Source organism: Cricetulus griseus, chromosome 3 (assembly GCF_003668045.3).
Source record: "Cricetulus griseus strain 17A/GY chromosome 3, alternate assembly CriGri-PICRH-1.0, whole genome shotgun sequence".
Classification (NCBI taxonomy): domain Eukaryota; kingdom Metazoa; phylum Chordata; class Mammalia; order Rodentia; family Cricetidae; genus Cricetulus; species Cricetulus griseus.
Window position 1 is genome coordinate 220,976,351 of NC_048596.1, and position 24,256 is coordinate 221,000,606.

General features: G+C 42.9%; 1 protein-coding gene across 2 annotated transcripts in view; it reads left to right on the top strand.

Annotated features, from left to right (window-relative positions):
* The first annotated feature begins 18,074 nt into the window (after positions 1–18,074).
* Fam107b (family with sequence similarity 107 member B) overlaps positions 18,075–24,256 on the top strand; it is a 71,045-nt gene continuing 64,863 nt past the window's right edge. Inside the window, exon 1 of one of the 2 annotated variants that reach the window (XM_027405206.2) lies at positions 18,075–18,223. The gene's annotated coding sequence lies outside the window, so the exon portion shown is untranslated. Of the gene's footprint in view, positions 18,224–18,246; positions 18,350–24,256 lie in introns of those variants that run through there. The other variant, XM_035442826.1, reaches the window with a different exon arrangement.

Genomic DNA, 24,256 nt, shown 5'->3' on the forward strand with positions numbered 1-24,256 from the left:
GCATACTTTCTTTCACTAAAAGATGGTTGTGTAGGTCTTTCCCACCCTGAAGATTTTTTCCTGTTTTGTTTTTCTGTGTGTTACCTTCTGTTTTCATGAACTAACAGATCTTATGGAACAGAGTTTCGTGCTGTTGTCCCCCTTTGCCCCTGCACCCATGGTCTGGGAAAGCCCCAAATCATCAGTCTGTCGGTTTATGAGTCTCTTTCTCAACCACAAATCAACAGATGCCTCTAGTTTGGGAACCTCTGTGACTTCTTAAGGCCAAGTATCCCATTTCTTTTAATAGACTCATAGCCCAACTAAGGTATACATTAACTCCCCTTTCTGTCTTTTATATTCTTCAAGTCTTTGGTCTTAAGGCTTTAATCAAATGCTTGCTTTAATTGCCCTTCTTCCCTCTGGCATTTGGTTTTGTGTAGTCCACAGAATGCTCCATTTTACATAAGTTTAAAAAAGCAGACCACAGGAGGAAGTATTTCATTTAGTAGAAACAGAAGAGTCAAAACATTCCAGATCTGAGACCAAATAGCATGCTTAGGAGTCAGTCACAAATAGTAAAAGTGTAGTTCAGCAGAATCATGGATGGAATCCATGTCATACGTGCAGTAAGTTAATGTGTACTTACATGGAATCTAAATAGAGTGAATGTCATCTTTCTTACTGTCTGCAGGCATGATCCTTCCTCTTGAGTCCCTTGAAAAGAATACCAAGCAAAACCCACAGATGACTACGGGACCGTTACCTTTGTTGCAGATGGCATGCATGTCTACCCAGACACTTCCCAAAGGGCTATCTGCTGGAACTAGTAGTGTGAGTTTGTCATGTTGATAAGATGCAGGAGCACTCTATGGAAAGAAATACAGCTCTGCTGAAGATAGGGTCTTGCTATGCAATCCACACTGGATTTGAACTTTTTCTGTAGCTCAGGCTAGTCTGGACCTCAATCTTCCTGCCTCAGTATCCTCAATGCTGGGATTATAGGAGTGTACTACTACTACTCTAGTTTTGCATTTTTATATACCAGCATGAAAAAGAAAGGAAATTGAAAATCTAAAAACATGTTGTTTATAATAGCATCAAACCCAAGAAATACTCAAGGAAAAGGTTAGCAATATGTGTGTAAGGCTTGTATGCCCAAAGTTAGAAAATTCTGATGAAAGAAGTCTGAGAAGGCCTGACTAAATGGAAAGATTCAGGAACTGGGGATGTAGCTCAGTTGGCAGAGAGCTTGTTTTACATTGTGTGAGGTCTGAGTTTGATCCCCGCCACCGCCTAGACTGGGAATGGTGGTACATGCCCAACATATCAGCACTTGGGAGGTCAAGTAAGGAAGATCAGGAATTCAAGGTCATCTTTGATTGCATAGTGAGTTTAAGGCCAGCCTAGGTTTCAGTCTTGTCTCAGAGTGGGAAGAAATTAAAGGGGGAAAAATGGAAGATGTACCATGTTTCCATATGAGAAAATATTATGATGCTAATTTGTCAGTTCCCCCCATATTGATGTACAGATTTAATTAAAACATATCATTATCATTTAAAACCTAGCAAATAGATCCAGGCATTGTGTTGTATGCCTTCAATCTTAGCACCAGGCCAGCCTGGGTTAGTCAGAGTTATATAGTAAGAATTAGTCTCAACAGTCTAGCAAATACTTGGAAAAAATAAACATGCAATTTTAAACTGTGTATGAACAACAAAGGAATGTGAGCACCAAAAATAACTTCTAAACAACAGAGGTAGTTAATCCACATGGCCTGATTTCAAGGCATTCAATAAGGTAAGGCAAAGAGCACTGTGGTATCAAAGGGAGGACAGCCGTATAGACACAAGGAACAAAACAGAAAGGTCTGGAAGCTGACCCAAGCAGACCCATACTTGCATAATCAATTGATGTGTATCAAAGCTACTAAGATAACCAATATGCAGGGTTAATAAATGGAGCCATGCCAATTGAATGACTATATGTCAAAAGAAAGGGACAAAAAAAAGGGGGGAATCCTGTGTCTAGCACTGTATGAATAGGTTAAAATACTCAATCTGAAATGGATTACATACCAAACTGAAAAACAACTGCTGAAAAACTTCTAGGAGAAAATATAAGAGAAAGTATTTGGAACATTGATTTGGGCCTAGTTGTTTTCAGAGAGGACACAAAAACAGTAACCTCAAAAGGAAAAAGAAAAGAAAAAGGAAAAAAGAAAAAAAAAAGTGTTCTCATCACTTCATCAGATTTGAAGGGTTTATTTTTCTTTAAAAGAAATCAAGAAAATAACCTTTAAAAAGTCGCTAGTGAACAGAAAATACTTAACAAACACATGTGGCATGGTTTCTGGTGCTCACACCTGTAATCTCAGCACTTGGAGGCTGAGGCAGGAGGATTGTCATGAATCTAAGACCAGCATGGGATACAGAGTTAAATGGTCTCAAACAAACAAACAATCCACTAAGCAAGTAAAAACAAAGAAACCAACAAAAAAGTCCCTATAACCATCTTAACAAACAAGGTGTAGTTGCATATGCCAGTCTTTGTGCCTTTCTTTCTCTAATGAAGGGCTAGGAAAATCGCTTAGTAGGTGAAGTACTTACAGTGCAGATATGAGGACCCAAGTTTGATCCTCAGACCCTATGTGAAAAGCTGGGCATGGTGAAGCTCATTAATAATTCCAACATGGGGGCAGCAGAGATGGGAAGATCCCTGGGTCTTTTTAGCCAGCCAATCTATCAGAATCAGTAGCTACAGTTCCCAGTGAGAGACCCTTTCTCGTAAAATAAGGTGGACAGATCCTGAGGAATGACACCTGAGGTTGTCTTGTGGCCTTCATATGCATGCTACACATATGCACACACGCCCCTACCACCCCCACCAGCACCACCAGTCATATTAAATTAATTCCTACTCTATTCTAGAATAACTTTATCTTAATTAATATTCAGTGGCTATATTTCCAAATAAGGTTACATTCTCTGGTGCTGGAAGTTAGCACTTAACACATCTTTTGGGGAGAACACAGATCAACCCATTGACTCTTTCTCAATGTTTTGAAAACACTATATGAGTGCTGAAGCAATGACTCACTTGGTAAAGTGCCTGTCATGCAAAAATGAGGACCTGAGTTTTTATTCTTAGAAACCAAGAGCAAAGTTACAAGGTGGTACATGCCTGTAATCCCAGCACTGGGGGAATGAGTTGGAGACAGGTAGATTCCTGACTCTTATCATCTTCAGGTTCAGTGAGAAGCCCTGTCTCCAAGATTAGTCAGAGACCAATCAAGGAAAGACACCCCATGTCTACCTGTACCTCCACATGTATGTGCACAAATGTGCTCACACCTACACTAACAAGTACATGCACGCATGCGCATACTTATACTAGTAAGAACATATGCCATGCAACTATAACACAGACACTTATACACACATGCACAAACACATACACATGGCAGATGTGAGATGCTTTAGCACCTCAACCTAGAAACAACTGAAGCATCAACCTTAAGAGCATTGTATTAAATGAAAAAAAAAAAAAAAAAAAACACTGCAAAATACCAGTAGTCTTAACATTTTAGAAAAGGTAGAAGCTGTAGACCGAGACTCAGAGTAGTGGTTGCAGAGACTGTTGGGGTGGAGGGGAGAGTAAGTAAAAGAGGACTGACCACAATGAGGCACAAGTCAGCCTTCTTTTTTTTTTTTTATCATTTTTTATTTGAATTAGAAACAAGATTGATTTACATGACAATCCCAGTTCCCTTCTCCCTGCCATCCTCCTCTGCCACCACCCCCAGCTAAAACCCTACCTATCACATACCCTTTCTTCTATTCTTCACCTGACTCATCCTTTCTGCTCCCTCATGACCTCTGCATCCTTCCTCTTCTTCCCTTCTCATTCTCCTAGCTCCCTCCGCCCTCTTCCCATGCCCTGATAAAATATTGTCTACCATAATTGTGCTATTGTTATACAGCTGTCTGCATTTGTCAACATTCATAGAACAGTTCATTAAATTTTACTGTGTAAAATTATATTTTAAATGTGTTGTACTTTAAGAAAACACTGTTGGCAATTAATGGAGCCTGGAGAACAAGGGAGTCATTTTTCTTTGGTGGAGTAGCCACTAGTAAGTTGCCCATGCTGCAGTAAGTACCCTACACACATACTCATGCAGGCAACACTAAGTAAGCCTAGTGGGTTATAAACAAAGATATGAAAAGTAGATTTTGTTATAGGTCTTTTCTGCACTTACTAAGATGATCATGTGGTGCACATACCTGCCTTAACTTCCCTCAGTCATTGACTGTGACTTGGAATCGTCAGCCAAACAGTTCCTTTCTCCCCCAAAGTTGCTTCTGGTCAGGGTATTTGTCACAGCAACAGAAATGAAAGTAGAACAATGCAATTGTTTAATTTATTTCACTCTTTTTTTTTTTTTTGTATTCTGCATGGCATTTCATACAATTATAGAGTACGTTCCACCTTAAATCTCGTTGCCCTCCACTTTTCTCCCTCACCCCCATTAGTCTCCTTTGTTTCCCTGGCCAGTTTTTGTTTCTACTTTCATTCCATGTGAACACATGATTTTATGCATTTGTGTGATATCTAAGACTGTCGTTGGGTTTTGACTTTTGACTTTTACACAGGGTCTCCCACATGGCTTAGCTTCTCATGCACAAGGACAGGGCTCTCCCATATTGGCAGTTTCAGGTTTGTTCCCCAAGGATCAAAACCAATGAAAGCCCCAGCTTTGTGTGTCCAGCAACTGTGCTCTTTGCAAATACTGTTATCTTAGCATGAAACAATGGCCAGGAGGACAGAGCAAGCATCCCTCAATGGAAAGTTTGCTTCCTTAGTCTTTAATTTACAGTTTAGCTAGGCCATGACCTTCACACACACACAAAGCCTTAAAATACCCTGCCTTTCTTCCTGTCCATTTCCTTTTCCTTCCCTGCCTCTTTATTTCCTCCTCTTCCCTCCTACTACAAACAGGCCTGTGGTTAACACTTCCTGCCAGGTTTTCTTCTCTTTCCCTTTTCTCTTACTGTCCCCTCCCCCTTTCCCATTTCCTCTCTTTCTCCCCTGCCCTATCCATCCATCTGCCACCTTATTTTTAAACTTTGATGTACCTACCCTTTTACTGATTTTTAAAAGGGACCCAACTGTATCTTTCATTACATCTTCTCTTATTCAATGAAAGTTTGTGTTCTCCAGCAAGCCAAGAAGAAAGTCTGCCTGGAACTTGTCAGCAATCTGCCAACTGGGTCTCTCCACTTTGTAATACCAGTCCAACCTAGGCAGTGGGACAATACCTTTTATCAGCTTTTGGTGGGACTCCAACTCATGCATATTAATTTACTGCCTCATTAATAGTCCCCTGGGCTTATTGCATGTCCTGGGGAAAGCACTGAGAATAGTAGAAAACTCAGTTAAAACAACAACCTTTGTCTCTTCATTTGCTGTTAGTGTTTTTGACACAGATGTTTCCAGCAGCTCCATTGGGTGGATCAGGTTTGTTTCTTACTGGTTAAACTGACCCTGAGAACAGCAGGGCTGGTAAATGTGTGATGAACAGCAATTTCAGCTTCCCAGTGAAACCGCTCAGTCCCACCATTCTCAGCAGATTGTAACCATACTTTAAATGGTGTAGGCTGACAAGAAGGCTTAGCAGGTACAGGCAATTGCTGCTAGGCCTGATCACCTGATACCATCCCCGTTACCCACATCATAGAATAAGGAAACTGATACCCATGGGATGTCCTTTGACCTTTACATATGTGTCATGGCACATGTGTTTGCCCTGCAAATAATAAATAAATGTAATCTTGACAACCCAAGAATCCAAGAAAGCCAGAAAGTAGAAGCAATTAAATTGAAGAAGTAAAAATAAAATAAACTATGATTTCCAGTACCTTTATTCACACAGCAGGAAAATGTCTAATCTATTTTAGAAAGTATTAAATGTTATAGAAAGTTTGAAAGAATAAATAAGCTAATTTATTAATTCATTAAACTGAGAAATAATATAATGATGCCATTTTTTTCTAGGTCTAAGCTGTCCTTGAACCTGCTGTGAATGCAAGGATGACCTTGAACTCTTGATCTTCATGCCTTTACCTCCCAAGTGCTGGGACTCTGCCCAACTTATAATAACACATTTTAAAATATTTATTTTTATTTTAAAATTATGAGTATTTTTGTTTGTTTGTGTATGGATATATTCATGTGAGTGCAAGTTCCCACTGAGGCCAAAAGTACCACATGCCCCTGGAGCTGGAGTTATAGATGGTGGTGAGCCACCTGACATGGATGCTGGGATCCTTTGCAGGTTCAGTATACACTCTTTCCCACCGAGCCATCTCTCCAGTCCCCAGTGACATCTTAAATTTTTTCACCAGATTGACTTTTTGTTTGATATTTGGTGCTGAGGACGGAACCCAGGGCCTCCCATATCCTAAACACACACTCCCGACACCTGATGATTACATTCTCAATCTCTACCTACAGATTGTTAATACTCTTCAATAAATATCTAACTTCTCATAAGGACTTTTTATACCAAGCCTTGAGGAAATTTAAATATTGGCTCTCGTCTACTTTCAAAATTTACAATAGAATTAAAGCAAAAAAATCATGAGTATAAAAATTAGAATATAGGGAGTATACTGAGTTTATTAGCTTCACAAGTACAAATACTGAATTTTTTATTATTTTTGTTATGACTGAGTATGTATGTCTATGCATGATTTGTGTGGGAGGGAATACATGCCATAGGACATGTGTGGAGATCACAGGACAACTTTATAGACTCTGTTCTCTCTTTCCACCCTTTTGTGGGTTCTGCAGAGGGAACTCAGGTGACCAGTGTGACAAGTGCCTTTGCTTGATTCCTTTCAGTCTTGTTACTGTGCTTTTTAATTGACTTATTTTCCTCCCAAATAACTCTTTCTACAGAGAGATACTTAAAAACCAGAAAGGAACCCCTGACAATAACCCCTTGGGACAACAGTTAGTGGAGAAAACAGCTCCATTGGTTTTTTGTACTTTTTTTTGGCAGTGCTGGATATCAACCCTGGGGACTCTTGCATACAAGCAAAGCACTCTGGCAATGAGTCCTCCATTTCCAGCAAAAGAGTTCTTTCCTAAAGAAGGAACTTTGAAATCATTAAACACTAGTGGTTGATGTGTGTGTCTGTGAGTGTAAGGTCAGAGGACATGATTTTTGGAGTCAGTGTTTTCTTTCCTTATTTGGAGGCTGGGTCTTTGCTGCAGGGGAGACACTCTAGTTTAGCTGGCTATGAGTACCCAGCCAGTCTCATCTCCCTTCTTATGACAGGAGTGCTGCGATTACAGATGTGCACTACTGTATCCGACTTATAATATGGGTTCTGGGGCTGGAACTTAGGTTGCCAGGCTAGAATGGCAAGGGCTTTTACCCACTGAGCCATCTTCCTGATATGGTACTTCCTGATATTAATGACAGAAAAACCAGTAGTCTGGCTCAGAGGATTCTGGGGATTTGGGGGAGCATTTGCTTTCCTTGATTAGGCTAGCTCATGTGGTCCCTTTGTAAGATGGCTTGAGGAATTATGCATACTATACTGTACATATTCCAGAAACAACCAGAAGGAAGGCAGGTAGAGTGGATATTCACCTGTCATCCAGACAACGTTTCATAGAGAGGGAGAAGTTATGAGAGGTATAGAGAAAACAGTAGCTTGGAGTGATTGTCTAAGTGAATGCTGGGCACATGAGAGGGAAGCTTTATCTTGAAGTTAGCGTGGCAAAGATAACATCTTGGGTATACTTGGTAAGTGGCTCTAGGGAAAGAAGGGAAGTTAAGAGAGAAAACAGAAGTTTTGGTTTTAATTAGTCATACTAATAAGTCATCTCTTAGAGGACTTTTCAGCAAGTTGAGAATGAACAGATCTTTTTTTTTTTTTTTTTATTTTTTTTTTTTTTTTTTTTTTTGAGACAGGGTTTCTCAGTAGCTATGGAGCCAGTCCTGGAATTTGCTCTGTAGACTACACTGGCCTGGAACTCAGAGAGATCCACCTGCCTCTGCCTCCAGAGTGCTGGGATTAAAGGCGTGTGCCAGCACTGCTTGCCTATTGTGAAAACTGGTTTTTACAATGCTAGGTTCTTTTAGTTCTGTGAGTAAAGTGTAATTGTTGATTAGTTTATCCAAGTTTATAGAAGTCTCCAGATTTCCAGCTTCACCTTGGACATGCACAGACAAATCCTATTTTTCTAATTCATGTCAGTTTCTAGACCAAGTGATTCACAGTGTTTCTCTCTCCCCCCACCCCTTGGATATCTGTAGCTGTTTTCTTCATTTTCATTCCTTTTTTAAAAACTCGTTTCCTTCTTGTGGGTTTTTGTCTCTGCCTCTGTCTCTCATTATTTTGGACAGAGGTTTATCAACTTTCTTGGTCTCACAGAGATCGACAGTGTCTATGATAGCTTAGCATTTCTCTTTCCTTACTAGAACTTGTATATGAATGGTGTTAATGATAACAAATGGCTTAAGCAGTTGTTGCAAAGAAAACCGAGCTGAGGAAAGCAGGTGTGAGTCACTATGCCCTGCAATGTCTTTCAGCTGTTTACTTAAAAGAGGGAGGGCCTGGAGAAGTCTGTAAGCTGAGGATAGGGCAGCATGTCCCGAGGATTGATGGGAGGTGAACCTGGATGAGACTCTGTCTTTTATGATTTCTTCCTCTTCCTCTCTCTCTCTCTCTCTCTCTCTCTCTCTCTCTCTCTCTCTCTGGTTTTCTGAGACAGGGTTTCTCTGTGGTTTTGGAGCCTGTCCTGGAACTAGGTCTTGTAGACCAGGCTGGTCTCGAACTCATATAGATCCCGCCTGCTTCTGCCTCCCGAGTGCTGGGATTAAAGGCATGCGCCACCAATGCCCAGCTCTTCCTGTATCTTTATTCCTCTAATTTCTGGCCCCCTTAACATGATCCAGTCAATGCAGACATTGGTTAGAGCTTTGGTTCACGTTATAGTTTGTTGGAACAGATGGAAGAAATGTCATTAGTGGGAAAGGACTTTAAAAATCTAATAATGATTAGCAGTTCAAATGGGAGACATGCTTCTCCAAGTGGAGTTAATAAGAAAACCTTCTCTGGCAAGATTCCTGTTAGCTGCAGTTTGGACTTTACTAGTAAGCTTCAAGGAGATCGAACAGCTTTGCTCTCCAACCAAGTCTGTCAGCAACACTACTATGGTGGGGCTTTTCGTACATGTGAGGAATCATTTACCAGGTCCAGAGGAAACGAAGGACACAATGAGCTAAACACCTTGTCCAAAGTCACCGGGCTGCAGAGCTCAAACCAAAAACAAAATAAACAACAAACAAAAAACAGATCTCTCTAAGTGTGTTTATGTATTTGTTTTATTTATGTGTTTGTGTGTGTGTCTGCTTGTCTGTATGTGCATCTTGTATGTGCAGGTGCCATTGGAGACTAGAAGAGGGTGTGAGATCCCCTGGAGCTAGAGTGACAGGCAGTCAAGAGCCACCAAATGTGAGTGTGGGGAACTGAGCAAGCACTCCCCCCGCCCAGCCTCTTCTTCTTCATAACTGAGAATAGATTCTTTTCTCATTCAATGTATCCTGATTATAGTTATCCCTCCCTCTACTCCTCTCAGTTCCTACCCACCTCCCCTCCCCTCTGGATCCACTTCTGTCTCTCATTAGAAAAGAGATAACAACCAAACATGACAAAATAAAATATAGTATAGTAAGATAAAGCAAAAACTTTCATATCAAAGTTGGATATGGAAGCCCAACAGGAGGAAAAGAGTCCCAAGAGCAGAGACAGAGTCAGAGTCCTACTTATTCTCATAGTCAGGAATCCCATTAAAATACTAAGCCAATAGCTGTAATACATACTCGAGGACCTGGCATAGACCCTTGTAGGCCCTGTGCTCTGAGCAAGTACTCAGAGCTTCAGCCTGAACTCATCTCTAAAGAGTAAAGTCCTAGTCTAGCCTCCAATGCATCACTCCACAGACTTGCTTTATCATACCAAATCCAAGGTAGGTGAATAAAGAAAGATGGCAATCAGCTATTCATTACCAATTCAAACATTGTGAGGGATGTTTCTGCTGATGGATATGTATTTACAATGAATGTCAAGAGGAAGAAAAATGGATCATAGAAACTTCTCAGTAGACTGTGAATGTGTATGTGTTCCACACTAGTCATTTGAAGTAAGCATTACAAAGGTAGGCACTTCATGGCTCAGATGCAGAAATGGCTCCTCTATCTCTCAACCTCAACTATCAGCTGTCTTAATGTTTTTGACAGGATGAGCAAGTGAGTACCACACCCATCTTTTTCTTCTTTAAAAAGATTTTTTTGTTGTTGTTTTAAACATGCAGGAAGACCTCAGGAAATCCCCCCCCCTTTTTTTCTGGTTTTAGATTCATGTAAAGACAAAGATGTGAAACGCAGATCTTTGCTCCATTTGGTAAGCATTTATGTGACTAACAGCTGTTTCTCTTGATTCTCTGTGACAGCTACAGACCGAACCAGGATTTTACAGGGCCCCTTCGATTTTTAAAACTCCAAAGAATAAAGAGCAAGTGTCTCCTAAAAAGGAAATGAAATGTTTAAAGAAATACATATAATAGAGCTTGTGAAATTAATTACTCAGCTCTCTAGAAATAGCAGTGTTCAGTAGGCTTACAAGATGTAGCTCAGGCCCGGGAGCTTGTGAAATGCTCTCTGATGGGTGAGGCCTACTGGGACATTATTTATTTTTGTTATTACACTATTAGCTATTAGCATATTTTGCTAAAATGCTGTTAATATATTTAATGAAGTGATTATATTCCTTTGCTCACAAAAGAGAATGTTTAATGTGACAGGCCATTATATCAGGTGTATAGGATATATACCAATCCATGCATACCATTTTTATCACTTCTGAATTAGTTACTTGTCTTCAGTTGTAACAGACCACCGGACAAAAGCAACTTCAGTCAGGAAGGGTTGATTTTGGCTCACAATTCAAGTGGGGAAGGCATGCAGCAGGACCTTGGGGCAGCTCCTGCATCTACAATCAGGAACCAGAGAGCAATGCTTGTCACTGCTCAGCTTGTTTTCTTCTCTTTAGTCATTCTAGGACCTCATGGTAACACCCACCATCTGGGGTGGGTGGACCCTCCCACCTCAATTAATCTAGCCTAGAAAATCCCTCACAAACATGCCCAGAGATTGTTTTCCACAGTGATTCTAGATTTCATCACATTAACAGTTAAGACTAACCATTAATGTCTTCTGAGCACTAGTCATTTTAGAAGGTATGTGTGCTCCGCCTTTGCATGACAAGCCATAGAACTTTTCACAAAATATTCCACAAGTGAGTTCTATAAATGAACAAAGTCCCGGGGTGATAGAATATTGGGTTACAGTTAGGTAATAACTATGTCAAACACCCAATCAAAATAAGTGGAACATAGTGCATTCACGTCACTCTGCTATTTAAGCTATAAAATCAGGGTGACATATTCTTAACTTTGTTTTTCTTTTCCCGATTTTCAGTATTCAGGTTAGCAGGGCTCAGTGAGCACTACTGCATACCGAATTGTGGAATCTGGGTGGCTGGGTAGAAATATATTCAACTAGTTATTACCAGATCAAGCATTCTCTTTACTGGGCTTTCTGGCTTACTTGAGTCACTGCTGAACTCTGTGCAGAATACTTCCCCAAGGCTTCCTTCTAAAACGTTTTACATTATTGATTTATTTTGTGTGCATGCATGGCAGGGTGTACATGCGGAGGCCAGAGGACAACTTTCAGGGCTCAGTTCTTTCCTTCCACCTCGTAGGGTCTACGGCTCAAATTCAGGTTGTTAGGATTGGCAACAGATACCTTTACCCACTGACTCATCTTTTTGACCCCAGTTCTAGAACTTTTACGCTAGAGAATGTCTGTTTGCTTCTGTACCCATCTACACATGTTCATAATAGTGTGGGTAGAATTCTAAAGTAGCTTCCAGGATCTCTGGCCTATAGAGCACCCACCCGTACCTTGCACTAGTTATTCTACCACATGCTAAACTACACACTGTTGTGTATTAGTCAGTTTTGCATTACCTTAACGAAATATCTAAGACAGGCTAATTTTATGAGAAAAAAAAAGATTTATGTACCTCATGGGTTTGGCCGCTAAAAATTCAGGTGCAAGTGGCCTCAGTTTGATTTCTGTTGGGGCTAATTCCAGATGTCATCAAAACCTGGGGCATTTGGGGGGAGGAAGAGATTACATCTTGCAACAGAAAGCCAGAGAGATTGGACTCACAGAATCTCCTCTGAAGGCAGCCTCCCAGTGATCTGAGGACCTCCCATGAGCCTCTATCTCTGTAGCCTGCAGCCTCCCACTGCTATACTCCCAGCATATGAGCTTTTGGAGAAGACACAACTGAAACCATATCCAAACTATATCATGTTGTGATGGTATTTTGAAGATGCAGGGAAGGTCTCTGCCCCAAGTGATGAGTTCAAACACCATGCTGAGGGCCATGTGAATGGGGGTCTGAAGTGTCCAAGCTAGCAGTGTTAGTCAACTCTGGACTTGGAGGTTACTCAGGACAAGCCAGCCCCTGGCTGACCTCCAACTGACAGGGCCAAACAGAAGCTACCTGGAACAGAATCAAGATATCTCAGCTGAGCCTAGTCTATATGCTACCACAGCACTGTGAGAAAAATTACTCATTTTTATTTTAAGACATTAGGTTTTGACATAATTGTCATAATGTATCAGGTAATAGATACAGATGTTAGAACCTGATATGGATAAAAGTCATGGCTTCAATTTCAAATGATTTCAAAATGAAAAATTTATTTGTTCTTTTGAATGACTCATTGACTCACATGTATGAGATACAGTGAAGATTTAAGGCACCAGAGAGTACACATGTAAGGAAGGATTCCTTCAGGGAACATTTCTTCTCTCCTTTTCCCTTCAAGCCCCTCTTGGATGATTGTTAGGATGGTTTGGAGGTTGACACGTAAGGAAAGAGGACAAAAAAGAAGAGGACAAAAACAGCATGTCTTAATCCAAATTGATTTTTTCTCTACTTTATGCTTCCAAATGCTCATTTCTTCTTTCTTTAGTTTTCTTAATGGATCAACTTGAAAGATTCCCCCTTCCCATCACAGCAAACGCAGGAGGCTAACGTCAGGTTCACAAGTGACCTTATGGATGAATGCTCTGAGTTGGAAAATGACTACATATATTTTCCAGTAATGTGAGGTTATAGAATCTTTCACCGTGGTGGGCTAAGTGACTCAGAATGCAGTGTAGAAGAGTTTTCCTTTTGTGTTTTATTTGGTGATTGTTTGTCTGCCAAGGCCTATCATGTCCAGATAAAAAAATTGAGACAGCCAGAAATGAGAGCCTTAGAGCAGCTTGTTGTGCTCCCATGTCTTGCTTTCCCTGACATTCCCAGAGTCCTCTTTGTGTCTCATCGTCGAGTGTGGAATCACCAGGTTCACCTTCTCAACAGCACCAATCACATGCCAACTGTGGTACAACAGACAGCCTGTGATGTCTGTTATAAGGGTATAAACATAAATGCTTCTAACTCTAAAGCTCTTATTTCCAGGGTCTACCCATCATGGCTCCAGGGATAACCAAAATCAGTTGGTTTAGTTGAGCTTACCTGGATCAGAATCCTCTGGTTCCCCAGGATTAGGAGACATTTGGCTTCCAAAAGTGGATTTCATACTATCTGTCAATTGAAATAAAAAAAATCAAAGTAAATATTTGCTCTTGCTCTTATTTGTTTTGGGGTTAAAAGAAATGTGAGACCTGATACCACAGGGTAGTCTCTGAAGACATTTTTATCTCAGACAGTAGATCAAACCATATGTTTTTATTTCTCTGAGAGGGCAGGGAAGTGAAAGACTGTGTGGTCACTTATCACATTCAGGCATCCTACCCATTGGCTTGGCACTTTGGAAGTTTGTCCAGTTTGCTTTGGAGGGACAAATCAGGGACACTGGCAGGATAGTGTTTTACCAAAGTGAGACTCAAAATCCTGCTTTTAATATCATCTGATCAGGCTGCCATAAAAGATACTACAGACTGTAAGTTATAAATAAGACCTTTTATTTTTGTCATTTTTTGCCTTTTTTATTAATTTATTTTTTTACATTCCAGTCCCAGTTCCCTCTCACTCCTCTCCTCCTGCTCCCCCACCTCACCTCACCTCCCATCTGCTCCTCAGAGAGGGCAAGGCCCCCCCTAGGAAGTCTATTAAGTCTGTCCCATCATTTCATTGAGGCAGGACCAAGGCATCTCCCCAACCCCCATGCCCCTGTGTCTAGGCTGAGCAAGGAATCTCTCCATATAGAATGGGCTCCACTAAGTCAGTTTGTGCATTAGTGTTATATCTTGGACCCACAGCCAGTGGCCTCATATATTGCCCCAGCTGCACCATTGTCACCTGTATTCAGGGAGTCTGGTTCAGTCTTATGCAGGTTCTCCCATTTGTCAGATCTGAGTCGGTGATCTCTCTCTAGCTCAGGTCAGCTGATTCTGTGGGTTTTCTCATCATGGTCTTGACTCCTTTGTTCATATTATTGATTCTCCCTCACTTTGATTGTATTCCAGGAGCTCAGCCCAATGGTTAGTTGTGGATTTCTGTATCTGCCTCCATCTGTTTCTGGAAGAGGGTTCTAGCTTCTCTGGGGTTGTAGATTGCAGACTGGGCATCTTTTGCTTTGTGTCTGGTAGCCACTTATGAATGAGTATATACTATATTTGTCTTTCTGCGTCTGGGTTACCTTACTCAGGATAAGACCCTTTATTTTAATGAGTTTTGGAGGCTGGAATGTAAGGGTCAAAATGCCAGGATGGTCGTTTTCTGGTAAGGTTTCTTGTTCTGGTTTCTAGATAGCTGTTGCCTCTGTGTACCTGTGTGTGTGTGTGTGTGTGTGTGTGTGTGTGTGTGTGTGTGTGTGTATGGTGTGTAGCTTGTCACTATCCTTCCTATAAGGTCATTGTGCTGGTTAATTTGATTGCCAGCTTGACAGGGACTAGCATTACCAGACACAAGCCTCTGGGTATATCTGCAAGGATATTATAAAGACTAGGTTAATGGATGTGGGAAACCCCACCCTGAACATGGGTGGCACTATTCCATAGGCCGTGGTCTGGGACTACATAAAAAGGAGAAAGAGGTTGAGCACCACCGTTCACCTCTCTCTCCTTCTTGATGTTTGGAACAATGTGAGTCACCTGACACTCCTGTCACATGCCTTTCCTATAATGATGTTTTAAATCTGTTCTTTATAAAGTTGCTTCTTTCAGGTATTTTGTTTCAGCAACAGGAGTATATCATCACTTTATGATCCAACTTAGCTTAATCACCTTTATACAGGGCTTATCGCCAAACATAGCTCTCCTGGGGTGGGAGTGGCTAAGATTTCAATTTGTATGATATAGGGAGTATAGAATATATAGACCCTAGCACTTCTTAGATGGCACATGTTAAATTAAGCCCGAGGATATATGTGTGTGTGTGTGTGTGTGTGTGTGTGTGTGTGTGTGTGTGTGTGTAGACATATGTACATACATACATATATGTCAAGCACAAAATGTGCTTAGGGAATGCCTATTAGCAATGCAGTGTGGTAATTACAATGCTGTGCTCAGTACAGATGGGAAGAATAAACCCATTGAATTAGAGCAGGTTGGGAAGGTTTCTCAGAAGAGCCTAAGACTCAGAGAGGCTTTTGGATCTGGGCATGGGTAGAGGTATACCAGGCAGAGGCAGAAGCATGTGGAAGAATGTGTGAGGTAACCTACTCACCCTGTTGTCTAGTGTCGACCATCACAGAGCAGAGCCACACAGCAAATGTGACACAGTGGCTGGGCAAAGTCCTGGGTACTTAAGGAATGTAGGGAGAGTATGTGGGCATGGTCCAGGTTCCAGGGAAAGATGCTGTCCTTTGGAACACTGCTTAAGCAGCTTGAACTTCATCTCGTAGCAGGAACTGGGAACCTGTTACACATTAGACATTGAGTCTATAGTGTCCCTTCCAGGTACATTCTTGCTGTGTGTGGCCCACAGCCAGTGGTGGTATTTGGGTGGTGTGATTGCCTGTCATTACTAGTGGTGGGCTTTAGAAATGATAACGGGCACCAGCAGTGGTGGCACATGCCTTTAATCCCAGAATTTGAGGCCAGCTTGGTCTACACAGTGAATTCCAGAACAGGCTCCTAAGCTCCAGAGAGAAACCCTGTCTCAGGGGGCCAAAAAAAAAAAAAAAAAGTAATTGCTCCTGGTCATGATGTAAGGAGTTAACATTAGATACACCAGTCACCAGGAAGGACACGGATTTGTAAGCCAAGATCATTCCTCCTTCCCTTGTTTCTATCAGGTGTTTTTTTCTAAGTGGCATGAAAAGTAGCGAAAACAATCGAGACTTTAGCAGCTGCAGAAGCTGAGCAGTTTGTACTGAAAAGTTCACCCAGAAAGCAGCTGGGACACTGTGACAATGGCGGGTAAGACTGGTTAGGACATACTGTGGCAACAGAGCCCAGAGGCAATGTGGCACTACAGGTGATGGGTAAGGGGAAAGCTAGCCATTTTAGTCAGAATGTAAGAGTTGACACCAGTGGGGGGAGGAGTAGGACTCTAGGCTGGATCCCAAGTTCTGGTGGTGACTAGAGAGCCATTATGGAGGGAGAAAACACCATGCAGGGCAGGGGTGAGGAGGAATGAGAGCAGATGAGCCAAGTGCAAGCAGAAGGATGCTTAGGCTGGGAAGGATCTTAAAATTATATATAATATATATATATATATATATATATATATATATTCCAAAACAAGTTGTCTTTTTAACTCTATGTGAAAGTGGCAAAGAAATATTGCAAAGTTACCATTATTACATGTCATATTTCAGACTAATGTGGAGTAATGTAAATCCTCGGGTGAGTGAATCTATTGCTTAGCAGGCTTCTGGGTAGGGAGGGTGGCCAGGAGCTGGCTGGGGGCACGGTGTAGGACAGATACCTTTGGAATAAGTAATATGCTCATTGAAATCCATTGAGAGCATTTTTTTCCCTTTGTGAACATGACCTAAGCTCTTTGAGTCAGAAAAGTTTCCTAATAAATAAATCCTTAGTCATCCATTGCCAAGAAAATTAAAAAGCTTTTGGTATACAACCATCAGCCTGCTGGCCTCCATTTCATCCTGAGACGAGTCTTGCTTTTGTTTCTGCTGTGATTCAGGCACATGGTAATATTAGAATGTTTGGATTGGCCAAACCTTTGGATTGGATGTAAGAGAGACAGAGAATTAACATTAGAATTTAAAAAAGAGAAACAGTCCTTCCTTGATTTAGGTCTCCACAACTGCCCTTTCCTGAGGATGGGGAGAAAAACCTGGGTCATGGGTTCTGAGCCTTCAGTTGGTTTTGAGTTTGTGTGATTATAACAAATTCTTTTTGAGTTTTCTTCCAAAAATATTTGGCAGTAATTCAACTGTCTGGAGAGAGAGAGACACACACACACACACAGAGAGAGAGAGAGACAGAGAGAGAGACAGAGAGAGAGACAGAGAGAGAGACAGAGACAGAGAGAGACACACAGAGAGAGAGAGAGAACACAGAAAGGAGAGAACACAGAGAGACAAAGGCAGAGAGACACAGTGGCAGAGACACATAAGAGACTTGAGAGACACACAGAAACAAAAAAGACATCCAGAGACAGAAAGACAAACATAGGGACAAGAGAGAGACAGAATGATGAGAGAGAACACACACAAGCAGGTGTGGACCCAGTGAACTTGCATCTGTCACCTTCCATTAGACAGGTGACAATTTTCCCCTCTACCTCCCTGTTCTTCTTTCCTGGGTCCCCAAGCTAACCAAAGTAAAGCCACACAGCAGAGGCCCCTGCCAAAGGACCCAGGACCCAGAGCACTCATTTCCATCCACTAGGGCCAACCAGAGCTGAATGCTCGGGGGGCGTGGCCTGGAGCGTGGGGGCGTGGCCAAATGATGACTCAGCGGCCCCGGCCCGCCCCCGGCCCGCCCCCGCCACTTAATTCTGACGCGCGGGGCCGCGGGGTGTGAGAGCCGCCCAGAGCCGGACTGGCTTCGGAGTCGGCGTTGTAACCGCCGTCGGAACCGCCCTCTCGCCACCCCGGCGGTCAAGGTGCCGGCTACCACCGCGAACGGCGGAGCGCGCCGGGGAGCCGCGCGCCTTTGTGCGAGGTAGGCTGGCCCCACACTTACTTCGCACACAAAGACGAGGAGCCTGCGAGGCGGCCGCCCGCGGGGACACAGCGACGCCTGCCTGACCCCGGCCCGGGGGACCCTGTCGTTGGCAAGCAGCGCGGGGTGGGTTCGCGGTCCCTCGAGAGCAAGCGGGCGGCGGGGAGCCCGGTGGCCCTGCGCTGCCTAGGAAGGTCGAAGGTGCAGGGCCCGGGCGGCGGCCCCGATGGAGGGGCTCTGGGGCGGAGGGGCCCCTGGAGAGGGGGGGATTCCGGGCTGCTGCTCAGCTCATTGTTGTATCCTCGGCCCAGCAGACCCAGACCCCGAGACCCTGGCTGCAACGGCTGCGCTGCCCGCGGCCAGATGCCAGCCAGCCTTGCCTGCCCCGGCGGCAGGATGGGGTCAGCGGCCCGACGCCAGCCCCTGCCCGGCAGACAAAGGCGGGGTCGCGCTGCTTAGAAAGGTGGTGGTGACCCTGTTTCCTTTCTGCAAGTAACTTTTCTGTGTTAGACTCTGTTTGCCTCTTTTGAGTCCGGTAACCCCAGGAGGTTGGGTGATGTCTACGCACAAGAAGTCCCTATATTTTGTTTGGGTTCCGTGATTGCCTCCTGAAACATTTCTGGATGGCTGGGAGGTAATGTGATGCTTTAGAGCCAAGTTTTGACATGTGTGCGGGAAGTGGAGCGTCCCAGCTCTCTTTGAAATTTAGAGGGCTCCTGTTGAGAGGATGGAGTGCAGACACCAAAACCATACCAGTCCCTCAGAAAAATTTTTGTCCAGGACTGCTAACAGAAGTTACTTGATTAGAATGGGCCTGACACTGAAGGGACTAAAAGAGGAGCAGAATGAGGCATGCTAGACTTGACATTCTGAATTTGAGCTTTCTTGCTAACAGGTAGGCCGGTGTCTTTTTCTAGGCATGGTACTCCTCTATCATTTGGAAATGTTAGCTGTTAAAGTTGCTTTAAATCCCATCAGAGGTGCTGACGCCCGTCTAGAGAAGGTTCCTTAGTGTTTGTAGTTTCAGGCTTTACACTTCAAATTATATAACATATACATTTGTGAAAATTTCAAAAATAAGAAAAGAAAAAAAGGCCAGTCATGTGGCCATCACTGAAACATACCCTGAGGATGAAGTTGTGTTTGCTTCATTCCTGGAAGGGGTGTGTGTGTGTGTGTTTGTGTGTGTGTGGAGACTAAATGAATACTTTACTAATTGTCTAAGGTATGACATTTAATAATGATAACTTTGTAATAGTCCTTTGCCATTTTCACAGAGAATTAGGCCAACAACTTGTTTGGGAATATATTTTCTCATAGTCTTGCCAATAACTACTTATTCAGAAGGGAGAGGGAAATATGACACACACACACATATATGCATATACATATGTATGTGTATATATATTCCTTGAATTTCAGGAGTAGCTTGGGACTGTCTCTGTTTAAAAAGCAAATAGATCTTGTTCTTACTTTAAAAATATTCTGAGATTCATGAGAAATGCATGATGGAAAGAGCTGCTTTGTAGAAAGGAGCAGTGGTTTCCCTGATGCATCCACACATGCTTCAACAGAGTTTGCGTTAAGAAAGTAAAATAAGTTTCCGCTGTGCAGTGAGGAGTTTTGACTGTCTAAAAAGCCATTCAGCTACATATTTGGCCAGTGGACATGTTTATCATTACTTGTTGTTTTTCCCCTTGTAAAAATTTTGATCTTTGAATTCTTTAATATGCAAAGTAAAAAGAAGCCTTTGAGATAGTCCTTCAGAAGCAGAGTGCTGAGGAGATGATGCAATAGTGTTTGAAACCAGGAGGCAATGTAAGGAGGAAGCTGTGGCTGTGTGCTATCAGGTACATGGTTTTGTTGCTCTTCCTCCCATTTGGAGTTTGCATCTGTACTTTGGGGTTCCTTAATCTGCATGCACACTTGGAGTAGTTGAAGGGTTGTAGTGACCCCTAGATGGAGGGTAGAATATTCAGCCCCTGTCGTGATCTGTGTTGCTTTCCTGGTCATGGCACTTCGCTACATAATAGAATCTGAAGAAAGTCCAGGAGGAAATAGCAGCATGCCCAGCTCTTATTTTCCATCTCCTCTGTGGAGCTTTGGACAGTGTGAGAACAACAGCTAACTTGGAGCTCAGGTCAGAGTTTGGAAGTTCTGTTCTGTTGCCATGCAGGAAGAGAGGCAGATGCTGGAGTGTCTAGTATCTGGGCTGGAGAGTCCATTCTCCAAGTGGCTTAATGATTTGTTTTGTGCTTGAGAGACAAGCTCAGAGAAGTGATGTTCCTGACCTGTAGGAAGCCAGGTGCAGCCACTCGTTGCTCTGACCCTTGTTTAAAGCACTGCAAGCAAGGTAGGCAGGGTCCTTACTGGTTTTCTCTATGAGGATTGAGGGCAGAAGACTTCTCTTTTTGCCGATAGTGGGGCACAGGTGAATACTGTGGCTTAGTTATTGTGGTAGTGTCTAAATGCCCCATCCATCTTCTAGAATTCAGTATGTGAGAGTGTTTTCAGAAACTGGACTTGGGAGTTTGGTTCAGTGACATCTGGATTTTTAGACATTTGTGGAAATCCATTTTTCTAGAAATATGTGCTGAGTCTAAAAAAATTGCTGGGGAGAAATTGACTAGCTTTGGGGCTCAGTGGCCATGCACTGAGCTGGAGTGAAGGTCTATGTAAGGCATCTATAGCTGTGCCTAACTTTGGCATGATCCCACAAAAACTTCCCATTTCCTTATATGTCATCCCTTGTCTAATCTTTGCCTGTTTTTTGCTTTTCCTGCTTGAAGCAATCTATTATTTTCTCTTTTCCTTCCTGTGGAGAAGTGCTGGGTCTTTTCCATCTGAACTTTTCCTCACCCCAAGTACTTGTGAGAATGCACTTAAAGGGATAGATGCTTGCTTTTATCCACCTAGCATCATGGGTTCTTTGCCTCAGCCATGCAGGAAATACAATTATTTGGGAAGCTGGCTTGGGTTACCATTTAGACATGGTAAATCGATGGGGACTGCTTCTGAGGTTGCTGGGGAAGCTTTGTAGAGGTGCTCAGGGGCCAGGCACTGAGTTTACTGTAGTTACCAAGACCAACTAGGCCCTTGCAGCAAGGTAGGCAAGGGAGACAATTTACAAAGTGACCCCACATTGTTTAATGACTGTTATTTGCAGAGCTGTAAATAGAAGTTAGCACTTTTTGATTTAATGCTGTTTTAGAAATAACGATAGAAACCACAGGGCAGGATGGGGATTAAATTTCTAACATGTAAAGTCTGATGTATCAGGGCAGACATTTGGATCTGGGAGTTTGAGTTGCTCAGGGCCTGCTGACTGGGGTTAACTGAACTAACAGGTAGGTTGCTGTGTTTTGTCTAGAATTTGACAGGGATGTTGGGACAGTCTCTAGTGCAGAATTCAGGAATGGCTGAGGGCTGCCACAGTACATTTTCGTCGTCCTCACTGAAGGTAAACCTCAGAGCTAGCAGCCCTGGAAATCAGTTGTTGTAGTGACATGGTGTCCTGACCTGCAGAGATTCTGAGAAATAAATACTGGTGTTACACAGTGATTTGCCGACTACAGCTGTGTTTCCTCCCCTGTTTCTGGAAATTCTAGTACAGATGAAGAGGTAGCTAGAGGAGCTTGTGGGAAAATAGTGAGAGACTGACTTCAGAGTGTTCCCAAACACAGTTGGCATAAAGGAAGGAAGAGGGGATAGGTTCAGGAGGGCTGTGTTTATATCAGAGGAACACAGGGCAGCTCTACCAAAGATGTCACTCAAAGCAGAGTATGTAAAGGTGTAAAGCTGGGCCTGTAGTTGACTGCCCTCTGTAGTGGTGTGTGTGTGTGTGTGTGTGTGTGTGTGTGTGTGTGTGTGTGTGTGAGAGAGAGAGAGAGAGAGAGAGAGAGAGAGAGAGAGAGAGAGAGAGAGAGAGAGAGAGACACACACACACACACACACACACACACACACTTGTGTGAGGTCATGAGGGAGATGTGAGTTGCTGCTGGTGACAGTAATTAATGTTCACTCCATACTCACAGGCGTGGAGTGCTAGTAGAGCATGCTGCAGGATTAAGGAGGAACTCCTCCATCCACCCGCCTTGGGCAGCTGCTGATTAAGCCCTTGCTGGTCATGAGACACAGAAAGCTTCAGTTAGGGAATTTGCCGAGTCTCTGTAAGCTTCCTAAGAGTGAATCATTAAGTCTTCTCTGTAACAAGATAGGATACAGGTTACAGTTTGGCCTTTTAAAAATACACTTAAAACATTTTTATTACAGAGCATCAAGAAAAGGCTTAGGTGGTGACGCGCTTCCTGCACAAATGTGAGAACCTGAGTTCAGATCCCCAGCACTCATGTAAAAAGCCAGGGGCAGTGTGAGCCTATAATTTAGGTCCAGGGAGGCAGGGACCGGAGGATACCTGGGTCATGTACGTCATTGCTGACCACAGGTGTGGCCCTGAACAGCTGCTATGTAGAGATGATTGCTTGACTGAAACTTTAAGGCTGTTGACTGGAAAGTCCCCATTTCTCCCCTCCTTGGCCTCTTTCAACTATCTTTCTTTCTTCCCTTTGAGTCTGTGAACGTGACTGTTACACACTTCCCAGAAACAGCACCATGCAGCACTGGCCCCTCTTCACGAAGCACGACACTGTAAAGGTTCATTAAGGTTGTAGTATATTGGAGAATTCCCATCCTTATAAGGCCAAATAGTATTTTATTGTAAGTATATACCACACTTGTCCAAAACCCTTAATCTGTTGGTAAATATTTAGGTGTTTCTGCAAAACTTCTAGAGGAAAACAGGAAACTGTCATGACATTGGCCTTAGAGATGATTTCATGGAGGTGACACACAGAACATGGCAGAAAACCCTCAGAAGTAAGTGGAAATCCTGTCTGTGCAAAAGCCACAGCACAGCATAGGGAGCTGTGAGCAGAGTGCAAGGACAGCCTACAGAATTAGTAATGATTTGCCAGCCATTTAGCCAAATAGGGCTCATCTCATAACCTGCTAAGAACTTCTGCCACTCAGTAGTGAAAAGTCCTATTAAAATGGGCCAGGGACTGGAAACTGCATTTCACCTGCAGCCTTGTAACTGAGAATTTCAGTAAGGCAGCATGTCACTTGCTGGCATAGGGAGGCTTGGAGAGGGCAGGACTCTGTCCCTCTCCTCATCTGGTGTCTCATCTCATTGCATTTCCTGGAGAGTTTTAAAGATAACCTGGTTGTGATATTAGGAATTCCATGTTGTCTTCTATTCTTAACTCAGGTTTTGGCATTCTTCCATAATGAGGTGTATAAGAGAGAGGGCTGTGGAACCCTGACATGGATATTCGTAAGTGTGCACCCTCTGAGAGTGGAAGTGAAAGGTCAGGTTTAAAGGTGTCTCAGCCTGATGGATGCTAATAAGTTTATAAGACTTGTATACTCATAGCATAAAACCCCACAATCTAAGTGAGCACAAGTCATTTATGAGTGTCCAAGATAGAGATATGAAAATTCTCGTGTCCTGGAATGCCGTTGTGGACATCTCTATGTAGCTATATAGTGTTCTTCCCCTAAAAAAATTGATGTCATTTGAAATAGGTACAACTGTGATCACTGTGGTCATAAGTGTGACAAAAGTTCATTCTTTGTCTCCTTTTCCCTCCCCCCTCTTCCTTTCTCTTTTTTTTTCTGTGGTTGTGCAGAGCAATATAGTGTACTTGAAAGTGAGAAGCCTAGACTACAGCCAGACTTGCCATAAATTAGTGCGTGGTTTGAGACAAGATGTTCAGTTTCCTCCTTTGTAAGCGGAGATCATTCCAGTTCCTCACCACCCACTGTTTCCTTCATGTCTTTATACCGGATGATGGACCCTGTAGCTGTCCACTACTGCTGTAGAGCATGCCCCAGGGTCTCAGAGCATGGGTCACTCCTTAGGAGATGGTGTAAGGAGGCAGGACTGGAATGGTGAGAAAGATGCACTGCACCTCCTGTAGGTCCGACTGTGATGGGCCTAGTTCAGTTATTCTGTGCTCACGGAACTGGAAA